The 9526-nt window shown below is 43.5% G+C and overlaps 1 pseudogene across 1 annotated transcript; it reads right to left on the bottom strand.

Moving 5' to 3' along the window:
* Positions 1-1247: 1247 nt before the first annotated feature.
* On the bottom strand, positions 1248-9525 carry LOC311109276 (palmitoyltransferase ZDHHC23-B-like; annotated as a pseudogene). Its single transcript has 5 exons — positions 9506-9525; positions 6957-7122; positions 6164-6844; positions 5618-5742; positions 1248-1511 (listed from the first exon to the last, which is right to left on the bottom strand). The product of its transcript is annotated as a palmitoyltransferase ZDHHC23-B-like (transcript).
* Position 9526: the final 1 nt, after the last annotated feature.

Genomic DNA, 9526 nt, shown 5'->3' with positions numbered 1-9526 from the left:
CATTTAAATGTTTCATGGCCAAAATTAAGTGTATTTAGGATTTTTTTTGGTACTTGGTCACAGTATCATTAATACTTTCAAGAAATTATCCTTTAAGGATTTATTTAAATTTTTTATGTTTAGCTCACAAAATATACTGAACTAAAATATAAATGCAACATGTAAGGAAGTCAGTCAATTGAAATAAATGTATTAGGCCCTAATCTATGGATTTCAATTGACTGGGCAGGAGTGAAGCCATGGGCCCACTCACTTGGCAGCCAGCACATTTTAAAGTGGCCTTTTATTGTCCCCAGCACAAGGTGCACCTGTGTAATGATCATGCTGTTTAATCAGCTTCTTGATATGCCACACCTGTCAGGTGGATGGATTATATTGGCGAAGGAGAAATGCTCACTAATATGGATGTAAACAAATTTGTGCACAAAATTTGAGAGAAATAAGCTTTTTGTGCGCATGGAACATTTTGGGGATTTTTATTTTCAGCTCATGAAACATGGGACTAACACTTTACATGTTGCCTTCATATCTTTGTTCAGTGTAATTTAAAAGTATGCATTAAAGGTGTCTGTAACAGAATAAACTTTGCAAAAACTAATGTAGACATTTGGTAAATGCATTTCTATAGATTCCAAAATATTTGTCACAATGGTGGGGGAGTGCCAAGATGGAGGTGCAGTGGCTTCAAAACAACGCCTCCTGTCAGTCATCTAGTGTATATATGCAGATAGTGTATATATATATATATATCTGCTAAAATGGCATATATATATAAATAATTGGAACAACTGGGGAGAGATGGAGATAGCGGTCAGAAGAGTCTGAGGTGTGGAGATATGCTGCTATCTGTTGGTGAAAGAAAGTACAGCAGCTGCATCATTCAACTCCTGCCCATATCACTGAGGGTGAAGTTACCCCTAGACACTGATCCAAGGTCAGTTTTGTGTTCTTCCCCCTAACAGTTCAAGTCAGGATTCTTTGAGGCACAGGAGGTTGGTGGCACCTTAATTGGGGAGGACGGGCTCGTGGTAATGGCTGGAGCAGAATTAGTGGAATGGTATCAAACACATAGTTTCCACGTTTCATGCCATTCGCTCCATTACAGCCATTATTATGAGCCGTCCTCTCCTCAGCAGCCTCCTGTGGTATGAGGGTAAAATAGATCTGTTTCTGTGGGCAACTTCTACCTGGATCGTCCAATTGATCAATCACTTCTAACGATGCAATGACGATGTTGAGCAGCTCAGCTACACCAAGACAGTGAGGCTGGGCGAGGGTGTGTGCAGGCCTTCTCCCATGGTCAGAAACTCCGCCCAGTTGCCAACGGAAACCATGTGTAGACTCCAGTGTCGACGACAAGGCCCCAGTAGTGGCTGCGGGCGGACTTGTCTCGGAGGGGGGTGCGTGCCTCTCGCTCTGTTACGTTGTAGCTGACGTTGATGAGCTGCAGGTGTAGCAGGTCACCTGTCACTATGCTGCTGTACCACGCACAGGTGAAACACAGCGCTGATCTGGAACACACACACTTTACATTGACATTACATTTTAGTCATTTAGCAGACGCTCTTATCCAGAGCGACTTACAGTTAGTGAGTGCATACATTTTCATACTGGCCCCCCGTGGGAAACGAACCCACAACCCTGGCGTTGCAAGCGCCATGCTCTACCAACTGAGCTACAGGGGTACTCGTTTTTTACTTCCCAGAGGAAATAAACCATAGAAAACTTATTATAAAACGGGTGCAAACACTTGGAAGATTTGGCCCTAAATTATCCGAAACAGAACACATTGGTCTAAATTGACAGAATTCATATCTGACCATTTGAGCAGGTGGTTGTAGCAGGACCTTGTTAGTCACCTAAAGTCAGTGTCTAGTACCTCTACTTTCTACTGCTCAGCGATGAACTCATCAAGGGGTACGTAATCACGCTCCAGCGCCCGCTGGTAGGCATGGTCCTTCTCCTGGTAGCTCTCCTTCAGCTCAGCCACCTGACGACTGGAGAAACATTTACATTGTCCTTTCATAATATCATTTGGAAGACAGCTTATGGGTGTGGGCAAATGCGCAAACAGTGAATTATAATTGAAGTGAAAACTACATGAACGGTATTCATTAGATCTTAAATTAATTGTAAACTATAGTGCAGCAATGCACCCCATCCACCACCAATGTGTAGCACTGACATGGGTGTTGCATGGCAGCCATTTTGCATGAGAACACTAACATAGTGGAAAGGGGGAAGGTGTGATTGTGCCCCATTTAGACACCAATAGAAGGATATTACTTGTATATTCCTGATAACAATCCCTAGTCACTAGCCCACACCCCTTATTTTTGGGAAACAGATGTGTTAACAATGGGCTAAGGGGAGCTTACACCCTATTGATAACACCAATCTCGTTTCTACAGATCTGCAAACGCCAATGGGATAGGGAAGGCTGAACATCCACACACACACACAAAGCTGAGCAAGAGACCATTCGTTACAGTGCTGAATAGTGGACAATATTATACAGTTACACTACAGGGTCGTTCCACCTCAAAAAGCACAAGAAAGGATATTGACACCCACCATCTCAGATTGTTCTGAAAATGTTTTGTTTGTTAGAAACAGATAAGATTATCATTCCTGCAACATTATTTTGTTGAAATATAATTTGATCTTGAGAAATTAAGCTAATTGATTGCACCCAAATTGGCCATTTGAACGTATATGATTCATATAATATTCAATAAATACAGTACCTACAGTAACATCCGATTTGGACCAAAACATTTTCTAACAATGAGTAAGACATGAGGAATCCAAAGAAATGCCCAAAAGCCATCCACGGACCCCCCACACCCCTCCCCAACAATGAGTATACAGTATCAGTTATTTATGTCTGACAAGTAATATGGAGCTGCGGATCGGAGTATTGTTTCTTCATCCTACAGTGAGGGAAAAAAGTATTTGATCCCCTGCTGATTTTGCTGAACAGTGAGAGACAGAATAACAACAAAAAAATCCAGAAAAACGCATGTCAAAAAATGTTATAAATTGATTTGCATTTTAATGAGGGAAATAAGTATTTGACCCCCTCTCAATCAGAAAGATTTCTGGCTCCCAGGTGTATTTCATACAGGTAACGAGCTGAGATTAGGAGCACACTCTTAAAGGGAGTGCTCCTAATCTCAGCTTGTTACCTGTATAAAAGACACCTGTCCACAGAAGCAATCAATCAATCAGATTCCAAACTCTCCACCATGACCAAGACCAAAGAGCTCTCAAAGGATGTCAGGGACAAGATTGTAGACCAATTTAACATTTTTGGTTTTTCTGGATTTTTTTGTTGTTATTCTGTCTCTCACTGTTCAAATAAACCTACCATTAAAATTATAGACTGATCATTTCTTTGTCAGTGGGCAAACATACAAAATCAGCAGGGGATCAAATACTTTTTTCCCTCACTGTATGTAATGTATTCTCAGTGAATTTAGTGATGTTTTTTTCCCCGTTCAGAGAAATTAGTTATTGAAGTTGTTAGGTTTATGTCCCATCCTACATCCTGATATTACCAGGTTCTGACCACTACATGGTGGTCAGAACTATTCCCCCCCCCCAAAAAAAATGACATCTTGGTTAAACAGTTTATGGACAAGGAACAGTGTGTGGTACAAATCCACAAGTCAATGGTACCTATATTAGCATTTTCACACTTCATGTACAAATCATCCTAAAGTATCTAAAAATGGATTGTGTAACTCCATGATGTTACTTAAAGATGATTTGGATATGAAGTGCGAAAATGCTAATATACACTACATTACCAAAAGTATGTGGACCCCTGCTCGTCAAAAATCTCATTCCAAAATCATGGGCATTAATATGGAGTTGGTCAGTGGGGACAAAACATCACTAAATTCACTGAGAATACATTACATAGGATGAAGAAACAATACTCCGAGCCGCAGCTCCATACTACTTGTCAGATATAGAGAACTGATCGTTTTTTCCTTGTTGGGGTGGATTGGGCGGCAGGTAGCTTAGTGGTTAAGAGCGTTGTGCCAGTAACCGAAAGGTCGCTGGTTCTAATCCCTGAGCCGACTAGGTGAAAAATCTGTCGATGTGCCCTTGAGCAAGGCACTTAACCCTAATTACTCCTGTAAGTCGCTCTGGATAAGAGCGTCTGCTAAATGACTTATTATTATTAATTATTAATAATTGGCATGGGGGGGGTCCGTGGGTGGCTTTTGACAATATCTTTGGATTCCTCATGTCTTACTCATGTTTAAAAAAAAGGTTTGGTCCAAATTGGATGTTAGGTAATATTTTCATTGAATAATATGAGTCCTATAAATTAGAATTGCCAATTTGGGTGCAATCAATTAGCTTAATTTCTCAGAGATCAAATTATATTTCAACAAAATAATGTTGCAGGAATGCTAATCTTATGTTTCTAACTACAAAAATGATTTCAGGACAATCTGAGATGGTGGGTGTCATGGCTTGTTGAAATGACATGGAACAACCCTACACACACATCAAAATGCATATTATCAGCAAACACACACATTCACTTTTACACAATAAACCCGGCAGGGCCACATACTCTGTAAATCTGGGTCAGTAGTTTATAAAGGAGTAGGCCTGGTTGGAGGAGATATGATGAAGTCTCTTATAGAAAATTAAATTAACCTACATTACCCTTATAAATACCTGGTTATTTCAAAACATCACAGCTTTAAACATCCCAGATTTATAAAAAAAATTAAATTAAATTAAAAAAGACTGCTTTGATGCAATTAAAAACCACTTGTTCCCTTATAGCATGACCAGGAAGCTATTTGGCTGTGTGCCAGTGGGTATTTTAGGACACTATTGATCTACACCGCCTCATTTCACAGGCTCATTTTAGCCTCTAATGCCTAATAGTGTATGTGCGTGAGCTAATCATGTGTGTGTGCATTATATACTGCATGGTGTGTGTTGGCGCTCGAAAACCCTTCTCCGTATGTAGGGTTGTCAGCCATTACATTCGCCCACATTTGGCTCCGTTTAAACTACAATTCCGACGCTGTGTTTTAACGTTTAGAAACGTCAACAATCATTGCTTTCTAAAAAGTTTTAGAAACATATGCTGATATGCCCCCTTATCTTTCATGTCAGCGAGAAAGAATCTTTCAAATAAGAAAAATATACAATTACTGTAGCAGTTTTGCACAGATCCATACACTGTGCGTGCCTCCAGTTGACGAACTACACTTCCTCCCCAGTTAGCTTACACACAGGTGTTCGGAGCACGCTAGATAGCTGATTAGCACAGGTGGCAGCTCTGTCTTCCGTCTGTCCTCTGTAAACAAGCGCTGTAACATGGAGATATGGCTGTGTGGTAACACTAACCCGAACCCTATAAAAGGTGTGAAGTAATTTACCTTTTGTTTTTTGAAAATGATTTCTCGCTGATATGTTTCCAAAACAGTACCGCAAGCGATGAGTCTTAATGTTTAGAGCAACCGTTGGGGCTTCTAACAAAACTCCCCCGGTCAGAAAATACTATCGTCAGTAGGTGCTAAAGTACTCAGTGTCTATGAATGGGGTAGGTGTCTATGTGTGTACTGTGCATCTGTGTTACCTGTACTGATTGTAGACGCCTGGGCAGTTGAGCAGGTCCTGTTGGGGACACACACTGCGCAGTCCCCATACACCGAGATCAACAGGAAGCTGCAGTGATTGGCCTGGCCCACACAGCTGTTTATCCTGCCACAGTGGCGACATGACGGACACGACACACACAGACAGACAATACACTGTACTGAGACCATGGAGTTACACTACACACACAGTACAGCTCGGATTTGTAATTTGGATGAAAGCATCTGCTGCTTAATGACTACAATGTAAGATGTACTTAGAACCCTTGATTACTCCAAACACAACACACACGTCTGAACAAGTGTTTGAAAATGTTCGTTTTTTTGCACAATTGTTTGCGTTACAGATCAGTGTGACTCAGACACACAAGCCTATGGCTGATGACACAGAGACAAGATAATGTCACTGATAATTGCTTAAACATTGCTTCTTAGGCCTGGCATGACACTGCTTAGACATGGCATGTATCCTAAATTACAGAGAAGAGCCTCCTTTCCAGAGACTGAGGTGTTTTAAGGGGTCCCACCAGACACAGTGGTGGTCCAGCCTCAGGACACAGATGGCACAGATCCTGCAGTGTCCCGCCCTGGGTGGCCGCACCACCCTGCACACAGAGCACCATTTCCTGCTCCGCCCACTCTCCCTCTGCTCCACCCCCTGGTCCTGCTGCTCCGACCCACTCCCCCGATCGGCTAACAACACTTCCTGCCCGACCCCGTTGAGGCCGGTGTGGGCGGGATCTCTGTCCGGAGGTGAGCTGTGATAGGTCACCGTGCTGTGGACGTAGTCGGGCTCTCTCTTGGTGTGGACGAGTGCGGCCAGAGTGAGGGCCACCCCCAGGGTCACTGTACCCAGCTGGGTCAGCCCTACACCCCCCCTGGAGAAGACCTCGGTGAGGAAGAGGTACTACATGTAGCCCAGGAAGAACAGGGCCAGGCTGAGGAAGAACAGGGTCCGGCCCTTCTTACGGTGGGTGGCGTATTAGTACCATAGAACGAGGACCAGTAGAGCGCTCAGAACCACCATGCCCAACAGGAAGTGAAGGGCTGCGATGTGTAGGAGGACAGGAAGTAGGAGCAGCGGGGGCAGCACCGATAGATGGACACGCCGGGCTCCGCCCCAGAACCAGGGAACACGGAAGTGGTCGGTCACCATGGTAACCAGACGGGACAGTGAGTCTGCCTTCTGGGGCTCTTTCTTCAGCCATCTGAGGGAGAGAAGCAGACATTTACTTTCTGATGTGATGCCAAACTGGATGAAGAATCTTTAGCTAAGAGTGTGAAGGTAACTGGCTATAGATGAGTAAGCCACTCCCTCACCTGTCACAGGCATCACCCAGGTCCTCACAGTCACAGTAGCAGGCTGCCACATGGCTCCGCCCCCCCTTACGGTCCACAAACTCACAGCAGCATAAAGGCTCATCCGGCTCCAACGCCTCGCTTCTTCATGACGGACAGCCAGTCAGCCTGTAAAGTGTTCAGTCTCCTGCAGAGATGAAGGGTGAGTGAGAGTGGGTAGGTATGTCCTATTCTCATTGGGATGCAGATAGATAAGAAGTAAATGTGTGGCAGGGACTCGTGGTTAACGGTTTCCACATACTGTGACCGGTCCTTTATAACAATAACCCAGCCCACCAATACCTCCTCAATCACAGGAAGCAAGGTCGATGGCTCCCCAGGTACCAGATAAATGGGACTATTTATTTTGCTCAGTGCAAACCAGTGGGAGATGTCTTGCAAATGAGGGAGGTGAGGAGGAGGATGAGGAGGGAGCTTCCTTGTTAGCTCTATATGGTATTGGCTGTAATTGGAAATCCGAACCAACTGATTTGAGCGGGAGAGGCTCGTTTCTCGGGGGTCTCCAATGCGCCCTTTGGGCTCGACGGCAGGGAGACAGATTGGGCTGTCTGCCAGCTAGTCTATGAAGGAGGCTGCTGTGTAGCCTATCAACCACATATGCTGTGGCATTCGCAGGGAAAGGGAATGGCCATGTAGTAAAGGCCTTTCCTTACTCAAAAGGTTCCCAATTTCCTAGAAAATGAAGCCCACAGGTTTAATTCTAGGTTAGCCTACAGAGAATAGTGACTGCATTTAGGCTTTATGTTTTTTCTACTACCAATCTTATGTAGCTGAATTCTGTAGTAGTAGCAGGGCTGGCTCTAGCCTTGTTAATATGATATCTGAGTGAGAATTAATAACAAAATAAATGGAAGCCCCCTGGAGGTCATGGCCCCTGGGCACGTGCCCTGTGTGCCCGGTCGGTATTCAGTCATGATTACTACAAGTTTCAATAGCTGGGTAGACTAACTACCAATAAAAAAATATATTTGCCTGACATAACACGAGAAAAACTGCTGCTGCATTTCGAAATGGCACCTGTTTTATTCAACTATTCTTACAAAAAGAATTACGCACTGAGTTCCGGAAAAAAAATGGGACCAGTAGCTGCTGGGGTCCTTAGCGACCGCTTATGCCTGGAAAAGACAATTAGACCATCTGCTTAAACCCCTGGATACAAAGTAGCCAGCCCATCGTTGTGTAAACAATAGCGGGCTATCATTTCACTCTACTTAACCCCCTCGTGAACAGAACAGACAACGTGTAATAGAAAATAACATCACCTGTATTCATGTAGTTTGATGAAAAGTCATATCGGCTACCTATAGGTACCTACTTCCTTAAACGGAAACTGTAGGCTAGGGTACATTAGAAACGGTCTACTACTGAACTGGCGCGGAAATTAGACTGGCCTCAGGATAACGTTGCTCACAACCGCACATGTCTAAAAATACCAAACTGAATGTAGCTATGCAAATCACGTAGCATACCTGCCCGACTGTCCTGTTGCAAGTTTAGCCTACTCTGTTGTTAATCAAACAAGGTATGTAGGCTATTTCGTCCCCCTTCCGATGTATTAGTCATTCCTATCCCAGACCACGCGCGTCACTGCTGTAGAGGCTACCATGGAAAACGCTGGAACCCTAGCTATAGTCACTCCATTCTACTTTTTAAGAGATAGTCTTCTCCGCTGGTATGTATGTATGAAGCGCAGAGGTCCAAACATAGCCTACACCTCCTCCGTCGCTGGGGTTGTCTAGTCAGTAGGCGGCAACAGGCCTGCCTGTGCTGTCTAGCGTTGCAAGGACAGTTTCTCCTTCATACTTCTGCCGTCAATAGAGGGGGTAACCCTTTCTTTCCCTCAGATGAACTTTTACCAATCTGCATCAAGACTAGTGTACTGTCTATCAACATTAGCATGTTCAATGAAATAAGCAAACATTAAGCTTATTTTAACTGTTCAACCCATAGACATATTTTCGTACGAAAATGTATGCACTCACTACTGTAAGTCGCTCTGGATAAAAGCGTCTGCTAAATGACAAAAATGTAAACGTAAAATGTTATAGGGAAGGCTATTTCGGTCCCAAGCCGAGTTATTGTTTCAGCAAAGGTCAAAGATCAGTTGTTGGCAAAGTATTGCCTATCAACTGGAGAGCTAAGGCTCCTTTCTGTGACATTAGTGAGGTGTTGAGGTATGGTGGATTTCGTATGATCTTGAATGAAGCAAATTGCATTAGGTCCCCTGGAAGTTTAACCACTGTTGTCTCTTCTGACAGTATATTTCAACAGCCACAGAAATGTTGCCTATTCATTTTCAAAGACAGCGGGTGCTCTTACACATAAGGACTTTGCTCAACTACTGTAACTAAATATGCAGCATCTTGGTTACAAGTCTAACAGTTTTACTACCACCTTGCATTTGTGCTGATAAGAGTGACATAACCTCAATCTCACTCGCTCTCACACACATTCACAAATGTGATTAGAGCAGTATGTTAAAAGTAGAAAGATGTCTTATGCTGACTTACAGTGCTTTTAGCCTGGCCATA

The sequence above is a fragment of the Coregonus lavaretus genome, assembly GCF_964263955.1.
Source record: "Coregonus lavaretus genome assembly, chromosome: 34".
Taxonomy (NCBI): Eukaryota; Metazoa; Chordata; class Actinopteri; order Salmoniformes; family Salmonidae; genus Coregonus; species Coregonus lavaretus.
The sequence above is the reverse complement of the archived record's forward strand: the minus strand, read 5'-3'. Positions and strand labels throughout refer to the sequence as shown.